This window comes from Lissotriton helveticus, chromosome 5_1, assembly GCF_964261635.1.
Source record: "Lissotriton helveticus chromosome 5_1, aLisHel1.1, whole genome shotgun sequence".
Classification (NCBI taxonomy): Eukaryota; Metazoa; Chordata; class Amphibia; order Caudata; family Salamandridae; genus Lissotriton; species Lissotriton helveticus.
Window position 1 is genome coordinate 1,674,192,695 of NC_136065.1, and position 13,979 is coordinate 1,674,206,673.

The 13,979-nt window shown below is 44.3% G+C and overlaps 1 long non-coding RNA gene across 1 annotated transcript in view; it reads right to left on the bottom strand.

Moving 5' to 3' along the window:
* Nucleotides 1-3,447: 3,447 nt before the first annotated feature.
* Nucleotides 3,448-13,979, bottom strand: part of LOC144753769 (uncharacterized) — a 295,636-nt gene continuing 285,104 nt past the window's right edge. The window contains exon 3 of the long non-coding RNA XR_013594517.1: nt 3,448-3,814. This is a non-coding gene — a long non-coding RNA (uncharacterized LOC144753769). The remainder of the gene's footprint in view (nt 3,815-13,979) is intronic.

A 13,979-nucleotide genomic window follows, 5' to 3' on the forward strand; every position in this document is an offset into this window, starting at 1 on the left:
ATATTACATCATTCATGACATGGTCAGTGACATCACTGATGACATCACTGATGACATCTCAAATGACATCACTGATGACATCACTGATGACATCTCAAATGACATCACTGATGACATCATGACACACCAATACCAGTTACTACATACACACTCACTGATTCCTACGTCTACACACACATTCACTCATTCACCCATACAATCACTCATACATACAGTCACTCATTATTACAACACTATCATATGCACTCATACACCTATGCAGACACTCACACACTGCCACTCATCCATGGAGTTACTCACACACCTAGTCAGTCCTGTAAAGAATCAATCACACTTCCATTTCCTCATCTATACAGTTAAACACAGAACACCATACTTCAGTGACATCACTGATGACATCACTGATGACATCTCAAATGACATCACTGATGACATCTCAAATGACATCACTGATGACATTATGACACACCAATACCAGTTACTACATACGCACTCACTGATTCCTACGTCTACACACACATTCACTCATTCACCCATACAATCACTCATACATACAGTCACTCATTATTACAACACTATCATATGCACTCATACACCTAGTCAGTCCTGTGAAGAATCAATCACACTTCGATTTCCTCATCTATACAGTTAAACACAGAACACCATACTTTTTCACACATATAGTAACACATACTTACTCTCTTATACAATCACTGATACAAGTACACATTGATATGCACAGAGTCACACACCTCCCAGCCAGCCACACACACACTCAGTCTTCCATACATCCACTCATTCTTCAATATGTAAAACATATTTAAACTTTACAAAAACACACAGACACTAGATGATGTCATCAGTGATGTCATTGGAGATGTCATCAGTGATGTCATCAGTGATGTCACTGACCATGTCATGAATGATGTAATATGTGACATCATCAGCAGTGGATTGCGGGTGCGCGATATATAGTTAGTGCAACTAACTATATATGGAATTTCATTGGTTTTATGTCAATAAAATGTCCAGCTAACTATATATGGTCTCTAACCTATGGTTTTTTCAGTGAATTTTTAAGGTTTTGTAAATGCAAATTCCTAACTATATATCGTCTATAACCTATGGTTTTTTCAGTGAATATATATATAGATAGATAGATATATACTAGCAGCCCGTCCCGACATTGTCCGGGGATGAAATAGAATGTGTGCAATGTTTGGAATAGGCAATGCTAATTTATTGTAAGACCTCACGGTATACAACATTTCTTGTTTTAGTATGATGAATAACACTCCTCATTTAGCAAATATGGGACGTCGTTCTTTACCTGTCCAGTTGTGCACTCCGAGGCCGTGTGTTTGATGCAATATTGGAAGGTCTGTGCTCCAGCCGCGAAAGTGTTTGTTTTCTCCACGTGACGCCACTTAGAGGCCCCACATCGCTCCCAAATCAGCAGTCCGTCCCGAGCACTATGCGAAGATTTGTGCAATATGCGAAGCTTGTGCTTCCTGATGGTAGGCTGAGTGGCTCGAGCCCCCGCCTGAGTACCATAGAAATATGTGAAGCACCGTAGCAATATGCGACGCTTGTGATCCCTGCTGGTAGGCTGACTGTCTTGAGCCCCCGCTTGAGGCCTGGAGCAATATGTTAAGGCGTGAGCGTGTAATGGCGTGGCCTGTGAAGCCTTGCCCATTGGTGTTTGGCCACGCCCCTCTCACAACGGCCACGAGCCGCGTCCCATGAATGCCGTGCCCATTGATGTTTTGGCACGCCCCTCTCACAACGGCCACGCCCACAAGGAAGTAATGTGAATGTGTTTGTTTAGAATGCCATTTTTGCTTTTAGCAGTAATGCCGGGAATGGTGCGCCACCCGCCCCGTGAATGCCGCGCCCATTGCTGTTTACTCCGTTTTTGCTTTTAGCAGTAATGCTGGGAATGTGTTTGTTTAGAATGCAGTTTTTGCTTTTAGCAGTAATGCCGGGGAATGGCGCGCCTCGCGCCCCATGAATGCCACGCCCATTGCTGTTTGCTCCGTTTTTGCTTTTAGCAGTAATGCCGGGGAATGGCGCGCCTCGCGCCCCGTGAATGCCACGCACATTGCTGTTTGCTGTTTGTCCACGCCCCTCTCACAACGCACACGCCCACAAGGAAGTCCTGTGTAGGTTTGTTTGCCGCGCCCATCGCTGACAGCACAATGCCCATGCCCACAAGGGACTACTTTACCCCTAAGGTTCTTTTACCTTTGTAATGTATATGGTGGGCACCTGTATAGCCTATGTCCATCTGCTGCAACTGTCCTTTCCAATGCTGTATTGGGTGTTGTGATTGGTGCTGTACTTCTTGAGCTTACCCGCCTCAAACGTTTGGGCTCTCTCTTTATAGTAGTAGTATGGATATATGTTATATTTATAGTTAGAACCTAGTTTTCATAGGAAAAGCATTTTTTGACTTGCCAATATATTTGGTGCTGTTTGACGAATCTTTGCGAAATTTTCAAAACTACTGCCCAGCTCAGGTCAGCGCCTGTGTATTGACAACCAGGGGACCAGAAAAAAGAGGGGTCCAAAAAAGCATTTTCTCCATGTTAATTTCCATAGGAAACTTTAGACAAAGCTACATCCCGAAATGCTGAACAGAATTACACCAAATTTGGCAAAAAGGTAGCTCTTGGTTCAGAAAGAGTTCTTTTTGTTAAATGGTGTTAAATGGTGTAAATCCGTTCAGTAGTTCCTGAAATATTCATATTTAAAAATATATATATGGTGCCCGCGGGGGATCTGCGATCCCTCCAGAGCACGAGGTTCTTTCTGATTGGCTGCCAAAACTCCAAACCAGAAAGTGCTGGAAGCCATCTGGTGGTTAATAATGTGCGGGGGCATGCGGCCCCCCCGCAGCTCTGGGGACCGCCACTTCCCAGGGGTTTGTTTTAAAATTATAGTATGGGGGTTGAGTCCCTGCACAGTGCCACGGGGACCACCACCTCCCCTAGGCACTAATTATTTAAATGTAGGGATCCATTGCAGACCCCTGCCCGGAGACCACCACCTGCCTGGGGCTTTAAGGACTGAGGTATATATCTACTTGTACATATATTCTTACATGTTTTATGCATCTGAAGATGGTAGCTTAAAAAGGGGGTAACTTCTCGCATAGGTGGTCAAATCTGATCAGTTCTGCTCTGTCATTCGGTTGCACAGGCAGACATGTCTTATGTATATAGGTGTTATAGAGCCCCTCAAACATATTATTGAATACCCATGTACCCTGTATTGTAAGCAGAACAAAATGCATACTGTTTTTTGTACACAAATTCACAGAGTATGCTGTTTGAAACGCATGTATTCAAGTATTTGTATGTTTATTTGTATGTAACATGTCAATAGGTAAAGGCAGACCCACGCATGCATACCTTCACACACTTGGTGAGACTTACGACAGTGAAATGGTTCAGATTGCTGTTTTACAATTGGTAGGCCTAACATTCTGAGCAGTCGATGAATAGTGAACCTCGAAGAGAAAAGTGAGGTTTAAGACATCTTGGGAGAAGGATTGGTGATTAGCCTACTTTGTATGAGTCTGTTGAAAGATACGGTCAACGTAGGCCTTTTTACTGCACTTCTGTTGCTTCTTTCTGGACTTTGTTTGCTTTTTCTCTACCTTTCTTCCTCTTTCAGGACATCTGTTGCCTCTTTCAGCATTTTTCTTGTTTCTTTCTGCACCTTTCTTCCTCTTTCTGCACCTCTCTTCCCTCTTTCAGCACTGCCCTAGCTTCTTTCTGCGCCTTTCTTCCTCTTTCTGTACATGTTCTACCTATGTAGGAATAGTTAGAAATGAGCATTTAAAAAACATTAGCAATTCAGTGCAAAAATCACAGATTTCAGGAACGTTATAGTTAGCATTTAGCATTTAAAAAACCTTAGAAATTCACTGAAAAAAACACAGGTTTCAGGGATGTTATAGATAGGCTGACATTTCAGTCGTACAAAACCAGAGAAATTCGGCCATTATAGTTAGCTGAGTTAACTATAACTTGCGCCCCGCAATGCACTGCTGATGACTTCACATATTACATCACTCATGACATGGTGAGTGACATCACTGATGACATGTGAAATGACATCAGTGATGACATCACTGAAGACATCATTTACTTAATATCTGATGCACCTCCTCACACCCTAACATAACCTTTCATACACCCACTCTAAAATACAAACTATCCTACACAAAACCATAGACACACCATTACCAGTTAGTACATACCCACTTACTGATTCATAGGTCTATACACATCCACTCACTCAACCATACAGTCACTCATACACCCAGTCACTTGTCAATACAGTCATTGATATATGCACTCATACACCCATACAGAAACTCACATATCCGCCACTCACCCACAGAGATACTCACACACCTAGTCAGTCACCCAAAGACTGAATCACACTACCATTTACTCAACTATACATTTATACACACACCACCTTACTTATTCATATAGATAATAACACATACAAACTCTCTTATACAGTCACTGACACAAGCACATACGTATCCATAGAGCCACTCTCACAATCACTCACTCTCACATCTAGTCACTTATATACCCACACAGACACTCAGGCACCCATACAGGTAATCAGACAATCAATCATTAACCCATATAGACACTCATGTAGCTTCTCACCAACCTATGCAGCCACTTACACACCAACTGACAGAATGATACAGACATTCACACAGATTAGTCATTCACCCATGCATTCACTAAGACACGTGTAATCACTCACTTATATAGTCAGTCACGCACCCACTAAATCATCCATTCAGACACTCATACACCTTCTCATTCTTAAAAAAAACTTGGCTTATATATATATATATATATATATATATATATATATATATATATATATATATATATATATATATATATATATATATATATATATATAACATTCTTAAACTTTTTAGAAACACCCAGTCACTGGATGATGTGATGTCATTTAAGATATTATCAGTGATGTCATCAGTGATGTCACGGACCATGTCATGAGTGATGTAATATGTGACGCCATCAGCAGTGCATTTCGGGGGCACAAGTTATAGTTAGCTCAATGAACTATAATGGTAGAATTTCTCTGGTTTTGTATGAGTGAAATGTCAGCCTAACTATAATGTCCCTGAAACCTGTGGTTTTCAGTGAATATATGTGTCTTTTCAATGAAAAAAGAAACCACATTAAGTTATAGTTGTAGAACCATTGAAATTGACCAGTTATGGTGATCAATGCACAGGACACATGCCATAGCTTGCAGAGTCTGGCATGCTCAAAACACCAGTTTGCCAATGGCACACAAACACAAATACAATTATCAGGAAGCCAAGATGGTGGGTTATGCAGGTTATGGCTTGTGCAATGTGGATTGATTACTATAACTAATAAATTTCCATGGATAACCAAGACTGGTAAATTGGCTAATTTCTGTGGGTTTGCGTGTTTGAGCCAGAACCATAACTCAGTTTTTACCTGTTTTTTCCAATTAATATATAAATAATATGAGAGTTGGGCACAGTAGACAAATTCTTCGAAAATATCTGTGATCAATGAATCCTTTGTGAAATAACAAAAACAAGGGCCTCTTACTTAAAGACTCTCAGACATTACTGTAAATAACAGTCTTTACTGTTTTCCACTCATCTTTTGATTACAGACAATAATGTTTGTTTCCTTTATTTATTGATACACATCAGGTAGAAACATAAAGAGAAAAATTGTGTTCACAAAGAATATAGTAAACCTTGGGAAGACATCCTGTATGCAATCACAGCGTGTCTTTTATAGATGTAACGTTTGCAAGTTTCCTTTCTAGGGCATATGATATGGCCAAAGAAAAGTGACAAGGAAGTGGAAATATTATAATGGCGAGGAGAATGGGTGTATTTATCAAATGAATTAGGTGGTATGCCAAATCTCTTTCACCCCTTTACAAACCCAATTTAGTTGGCCGTATGATGCCAGCGAACTTTTTCCCCTTTCTCTTTTCCATTATATTTTTGTTCCACTAGATACACCTGATAGGGAGAAGTCTGGATGACAGTGCATGTCCAGATAGCTTACTCATTCTGCTACACACACACACATTGTATGCACCACTAGTGGCCCGTGTTGTGGACAAGTGGTGGGTGGGTGGGCTAGGGTGGTGGGGGAACATAGGGGTCATGTGTAGGCAAAATAAAAAATAAAAAATAATAAACTTACCTGCAGCCGGCTGAATCATATTCTTCTGCTTCTCTTCTCCAGACATAGGCTGCCAGACTGCTTTGCTGCCAATCCTGAAGCTGCTCTCATCCATGAGAGCAGCTTCAGGATTGGCCTGAGCGCCCTTGAATTGTGCTCACAAACAGTCTGGGAGTCTGTGCCTGCTCTCTCCAATCCAGCAATGAAACTGGGAGCTTCACTGTGCATGACGATTTGACTGAGATGGCTAGCCAAATCGTCTTTCACACTGAAGGCAGTGCCCACCACTCCTGTCATCTCCCAGGCCCACTCCCATGACTTGGCAGGAAAGGAAAATAATGTTTTCTTTCTGCCGGTTTTGTAGGGGGTGACGCTCCTCCACCATAGTTGAGGAGCCGCCGCTGTATGCGACATCAGCACATAACTTGATGCTGCAAAGGGCCGAGTTGCAAGAGACTGGCAGGCCACTTTTGTAGTCAACACTCTGCGCAGGCAACAGGCCCAAAGTCCTCTCCAGCCATATTCAACCATCATTGCCACAACTAGCAGTCTGCTGCAGCTAAGTTAGCTGATGGAAAATTATGCTTGATTACGGAGGGTGCACAAGGTGTTCCCCTCCAGAACACTGAAGTCCCACTATGGGTCACATATTACACAATCCATTATACATTGGGACCCCGGTGTACATACATGATTTTCATTTACACTGAGGCAAAAGCAAATAAATCAAAAACACCAGAGGTTATCTCTGGTTCAGTCATTGCAAAGGTGCATGCTTTTAGAATCCTGTAGGGGACATTACAATCCCAAATCTGTTTTTGACCAAACTGTAACTTTATTCATTTGTTCAGCTTTTAATTATTTGGATTTGCTGGAATGGGGTTCTAATATTTGTTTCCCTATAAATTTACATACAATTCACTAGACCAGAGGCACTCATAAACATTTCCTCAGAGCCCAAAAAGAATACTTTGTGGTTTGATTGAGGGTCGTATTGATGTTGCCAAAAACTGAAAACAAGATAAATTCACAAGAATAACAGTAAGATATAACTGAAAATATAATAAATATAAGCCCCCAACAAAGAGTATGGGAGGAAGTTTCTTGCCATGAAATGTTTGACAAGACACCAAAATAAACGTGCCCCCATTATTATTGTGAGTTTGTCCCGCGCTTGTATCGACTCCCGAAGGAGTATCTCCGCGCCCAAAGCTAGTGAGAGACAAAGAAGAACCATTAGCGAAACAGATAGCTGAAAAAGTGACCTACCTTTGCGTTTCAGGCCAGTTTTAAACTTGTAAAGGCATGCTGTATAATTATTTCGCAAGGTATGGGAGACTGCGTGCTTTTGTGCAGTGGCTATCCATGCTGTTGGGGCGGTAGGGTGGGGCGACGTTGAGGGTGTGAAAGTGGCAAATGACGGAATAGGGAATAGAAAATAAATAATAAATAAAACCACTTACCTTGCATTCATTGCATCGCCGACTCTTGGAGAGGCGGCAAGCGCAAGGTAAGAGGTTTTATTTATTTTATATTCCCTATTTCGTTGATGGCCACTTACACTCTGTTAGACCTGGCATCATTGGTGTGAGTCTCCCTTCCATTTTTTGATGGATTGCCTCCTCTGTTTTGATATGTTTTGCTGGATTTCTGCTTTGAGCACTGTGCCACTGCTAATCAGTGCCACAGTACAAGTGCTCCCTATGTTAAATTAATGTACTAATTGGTTATTCTATGATTGGGTTATTTGATTTATCTGTCAGTCCCTAGTACAGTGCACCATGTGTGCCCAGGGCTTGTAAATCAAATTCTGCTAGTGGGCTTGCAGCACTGGTTGTGCCACCCACTGAAGCAGCTTGTAAAGTGTGTCTCGGGCCTGCCATTGCAAGGCCTGTGTGGAGTCTAGCACTGCCATATTGACTTGGCCAAGTACACCCACTTGCCAGTCCCTAAACCTTCCCTTTGCTTCATATTAGACACCCCCATGGTAGGCCCAGGGGCAGGGTGCATTGTAAGTATAAGGTAGGACATGCTCTGATGTGTGTAGCATGTTCTAATAGTGAATTACAGCCATTTTCGTTTTTCACTATTGAAGGCTACCTGTTCTCATAGACCAGAATGGGCAGTAAGATTATTACATTTTTATAATCCTAACTGACTCAGGGAACATGGTAGAAATTCGAATTTAGTATGCCTGACCTCAGACTACTAAAATACATCTTTTAGTAACGTTTATTTTAATATTCTGTGTTTGCAAATACCACTTTTAGAAAGTAGGTATTTGCTTGCCTAACCATTTGAGCCTGCCTCTGCTGGGTTGTGTATTCCTTTTCTGGGTTGGTGAGTGACAGGGCTGGGGGATTCCAGGAGACAGGCTGGGGAAGCTAAGTGGTGAATAGAGAGATCTGCATCTAGATGGGAGGGAGGAGTTGCACATGGGACCTGAATAGGGCTGGGCCTTCCCTCTACAATGCTGGCTCCACCTCCTGTGGCTTGTCTGATGTCTCTGCCCTGCACTGTGAAAGGAGAGGAGGAATCATGTCAACAGAGTGCTCCAGAGCTGTATCTTCCCCCCCTGTGCTGGCACCACCTCCTGTGGGGCGGCTGTTGTCTCTGCCCTGCACAGTGAAAGGAAGAAGAGAGTCATGTCAACAAAGTGCTCAATAACTGGTTTGGACTAGGCAGAGGCCTCTCTGCCTTCAGAGAACAAAGGATTTTGGGGTGTAAATATTGGGACCCTGATCCCAAGAAATTAGATCACTTATGGACAACAAACCTTTCTACCAAGGAGAAGAACCAAAGAAGCTGCAGGAGTTTGGACTGCCCCTCTGCCAGGCCAGTGTGATGTTTGCTGGGTTGGCCTGCAGTGGCTGCTTCATTGCCAAGGGAAAGGAGAAGGAACTTTGTAAGGACTTTCATTTACAGAATATTCTCCAAGGGCTTGAACTGTGTTTGCCTCCTGCTGAAGCCTCAGGGACAAAAGACTTCGCCTCCAGCTCCCTCCTGAATTTCCTTGCTGGGAATTCTGACTCCAGTCACTTGCGTGCCGCTGGGAGCCGGAAGCGCGAAGCATCGAGAAGAAGCGTGTCGCCGCCGCAGCTGAAATCATCGCAGCGCCGGAGATACGAGCATTCGTCGCATCTCCCTGGAAGCGTGTGTTCATCGAAGCTGCCTGCTGTCGCATCGCCAGAGAAGTGTGACGCCATCGAGAGAGTCGCCATCACATTACCGGAGAAACGCGTCGCAGGGAATGTTGCGGCCCCAAAGTACAGAGTCGTCGCAAGGCTGCCAGGGCGTCATCGCATCACCGCATCAAGGGTGCCATCTTCTTGCATCGCAACTGGATCATCGAATTGCATCAAGGCACCATCTTGCGCACCGCAATGGGCCCGCAGGCCGAGAATCTACGCGTCACCTCTGCGCTGGTAAGGCTCATGACGAGTCCCCTACTCTTCGCAAGCATTGAGGAAGGACGCAACAGTTCCCCCGGGTCACGGAACCAACGCATCTCCCCTTTTGCGAGCCTTTTGTTCACTTTGCGTTACGCATCCCGGTACTTTGTTGAGAACTTTGTTGCATTTGCCAATAACTTGAACTAAGAGACTTGAACCATCTTTTAAGTAATTCTAATTGTAGTATTGTAGATTTTTGTCGTTTGTGGTCTTGTGTTTAAGTCTATATAAAGAATACTTATTTTTATAAAACCTGTGTTGTGTCCATCTGTAGTGTTTTCACTGAATTACTGTGTATATTCACAAATGCTTAACACACTGCCTCTGAGATAAGCCTGTCTGCTCATGCCAAGCTACCAAGGGGGTGAGCAGGGGTTATTAAGGAGTGTAATCTCCTTTTTCTGACTTAAAAATAAGGGTCCCTATTTGGAGAAGGGTGAATACCTTGCCAACTAGAGACCCCCAGATCTAACATTGGTGGTCAGCGGTGAGGATTTGGATTTTGCATTTGTGTTTCATATACAGTGATTGGTGTACACTACTAGTGAGTGCCGACCAAACGCGGCCACATCTTTAGAATCCTTTTTTCTTGGACTGTTAGTTTTTCCTGAAAACTCCCAATTTTTACTACCATGAGTAAACCAGCATCTGTTGCATCTATGGATCTTGATTTGGAGGAAGAGAGGTTGGAAGCCTACACTGTGAAACAGTTCAAGTATCTCTGCAGGAAATTGAAAGTTGCTACACCAGGCATTTCTAAAAAGGAAGACAACCAAAAGGAGCTGAGGGTCTGGGTAGAAGCTAGAAATGTCCCTGATCTTGTGGTGGAGCCTGTTGGGGATGCATATGGGCAAATTGATGGGCCAGTGTTTCCAGCCAGGGGAGGGGTTTCATCCCCACCTGGCAGCAGCACCTCTTCCAAAGACCTGTCCCCTAGACAACTGGAAGATAGGGAGAGAAATAGGGCACTGAAGCTGGAGTTGGCTAAGCTTTAAATGTAGAGTCAGAGGGAAAAAGAGAGTAATAGGTTGTCCTTGGAAAGGGAGAAAATGAGAATGGAGCATGAGAGAATGTTGAAGGAGTTAGAGATCAAGGCCAAGGGCTTAGAGATCAATTCCTCTGGTAGCAGGGCACCATCTGTGCCTTCAGAAGGCAGGGTACATATTCCCAAAGATGTCATCAAAGATTTTCACAAAGGTGAAGATGTTGGGCAGTGGTTTGCAGCCTATGAGATAGCAATGTTGGCCCACCGGGTCCCTGAGAAGGATTGGGGAGCAGGGTTGTGGGGCCGCTTTTTAACTGACGGTAGGGATACTTTGTTAGACTTGCCCAGTACTCATAGAATGTCTTATGTCCACATGAAAGGAGCACTAATGACAAGGTATGGGTTAACTCCAGAGCTCTGTAGACAGAGGTTCAGGAATTGTAAGAAACTGGAGGGAACAACTTGTATAGAATATGTGTCTTTCTTTTGCAGAGCTGTGGATGGTTGGGTGAGGGGTAGCAATGTTGATAATTTTCAAGCGCTCTATGATTTGATTGCTAGGGACCACTTGTCTGCTAATTGTTTTCCAGAGTTACGCTAGCACCTTATTGATAGCAAGTTGACTAATCCTAGAAAGCTTGCTCCGCCAAAGGTGGGCAGGGTCCCCAGCAAGAGAGTGGGGGGACAAGGGTAAACAGAGGGAGTTCCACAAAGGTCTCTAAAGTAATTCCCAAGGGAACCAGGGTAAGGGTTCCCAGCCTCCCCCTGAAAAGAAGTTAGGACCCCCGACAGGTAAACCTGTTCAGAGGGGGCCCCTTACCTGCTTTCAGTGTAATCAGGTGGGACACCGTTGGTATGATCCCCAGGGTCCTCAGAAAGGACAGTATGTGCCACCCAGTGCACCACCCAGTCAGATGGCCAGTGTAGCCCTGGGTGGGGAGGAGATGGGTGCCCAAGGTGGGTGGGGTCCCGCAGAAATGTCCCCTGTCTTATTAGGAGACTTTGAGATGGTCCCTAAAACTCCACTGCCTGCTAACACTAAGAAATACAGGCAGTGGGTGACCATAAATTGCCATAGAGTGGAGGCTCTCAGAGACACAGGAGCAAGTGTGACAGCTGTCAAGTGTCACTTGGTCTCTGAAGAGCAGGTAGTCCCTCATGCATTCTTCCCAGTTGTTGCCGCTGACAACACAGAGAGCCATTGCAAGGTGGCTCAAGTTCCCTTTGAGTGGGGGGGGGGGTCTCTGGTACTCTTCAAGTAGCTGTGAGGTCAGCCATGCCTCTTAATTGTCTGTTAAGCAAAGATTTAGAAAGCTCCCCTTGGGTTAAGGTGGAGAGGAAGGTGCATTTAGAGATGGTGAGTCTGTCTGAGTGGACATGTGTGACCACTCGGTCTATGGCAGCTAAGGGTGCTCAATGGACCCTGGAGCCTGAAAGTATGGCCCAGGGACCTGCCTTAAAGAGAAGAGGTAGGGGGCGTGGGAAACCAGCCCCCATTGTTCCCACGGTCCAAGAGGAGGCAGACTATGAGGGGGAAGCCCTGGAACCTACAGGGGAGCAAGTTTCTGACCTGGGGAACCTTCCTGAGCTGACCCATTGGCAGCAAGAAGGGGGTCCCTCCAGGGAGGAAGTTTGTGAAGAGCAGCAGAAGTGCCCTTCTCTTGTGGGTTTGAGGCAACAGACCACAAACCAGGCAGGAGGTGATCAGTCAGGATCACATTGGATCTACTGGGAGAATGGTCTCCTGTATAGCGCGCCTAAGCTTGCTGAGCCTGGGTCAGCCCGTGTGCTGGTGGTACCCCAGCGCTTCAGAGCCTTCCTATTGGGTTTGGCTCATGATGTTCCTTTAGCTGGTCATCTGGGGCAGAACAAGAACTTTGAAAGGCTTGTCTCCCACTTTTATTGGCCCCAGATGCGGAAGAGTTCAGATACTCATTGTAGAACCTGTCAAACTTGCCAGGCAAGTGGGAAAAGTGGAAGGAGGCACAAGGGCCCTCTCCAACCTTTCCCTGTAGTCAGTACCCCCTTTGAAAGGGTGGGCATTGACATTGTGGGGCCACTGGACCCTAAGACAGCCATGGGCAACAGGTTTATCCTAGTCTTGGTGGACCATGATACCCGGTACCCGGAAGCCATTTCACTCAGGACAGTGATGGCCCCTGTGGTGGGACGTGCACTGATGGGGATCTTCTCCCGTGTGGGGTTCCCCAGAGAAGTTGTGTCTGACCGAGGTACAAACTTAATTTCTAATTATATGAAGTCTCTGTGGAAGGAGTGTGGTGTTACCTACAAGTTCACCACTCCTTACCACCCACAAGGAAATGGGCTGGTTGAGAGATTCAACCGGACCCTCAAAGGCATGATCATGGGTCTTGAGGAACCAATGAGGTGTACGTGGGATGTCCTCTTGCCATGTATTCTGTTTGCCTACCGTGAGGTGCCACACATGTCTCTAGGGTTCAGCCCCTTTGAGCTTTTGTATGGTCACCCAGTAAGAGGACCTTTGTGTTTGGTCAAGGAAGGCTGGGAGCAATCTCCCAGGAAACCTCCCCAGGATGTATATAGTTACATGCTGGCCTTCAGGAACCAGACTCAGCGTTTCAGAGATCTTGCTCAGGCAAATCTGGAAGCCAGCCAGGAGGAAATGAAGCGGTGGTACAATCAGAATGCCACTCTGGTTGAGCTTCAACCTGGACAATTATATAATTGTGTGGCTTTCCTGAAAAAGGCATTGTATACGCCGAAACGCGCGTCGAGTTAATGAAGATATTGCAACTTTTTAACCATTTATTTATACATATTGATTAAATGTGATGTGTTACATATTGTGTTTCATTTTTTAAATGTTTTGTATTAATATCATTTGTTTAGATAATATGAGAAGAAATTATTAAAATGGTAACGACTTTGAATATATTTTTTCAGCCTTGGTTTTCTTAATGTTATAGATACTGTGTATATTTGCTTTATTGACATTGCCTAGGAGTTTTTGTCACTACGTCCCTGTCCTAGGAATTGAACTATCCATTGTTCAGGGGGTCCTTGTTTTATTTCTCATTGGTTTTCCCACAGCTTGTCTTTGCAGGGCTGTTCTCATACATCCTGTCATTGTTGATCAAAGGTGCATTTGTAAATCTGAGTGCTCAACCAATACCATCTATTCCTTATTCATTCTTTATTTCTGCTCTGCTTTATTCTTCTATATTCTTGAATGTACTGCAAGTGAAAACAGATCAGATGGCTCAATTGAAAACATTTAGCTTTTCAGATGAAGAGTTTGCCCTCTTGGTAGGT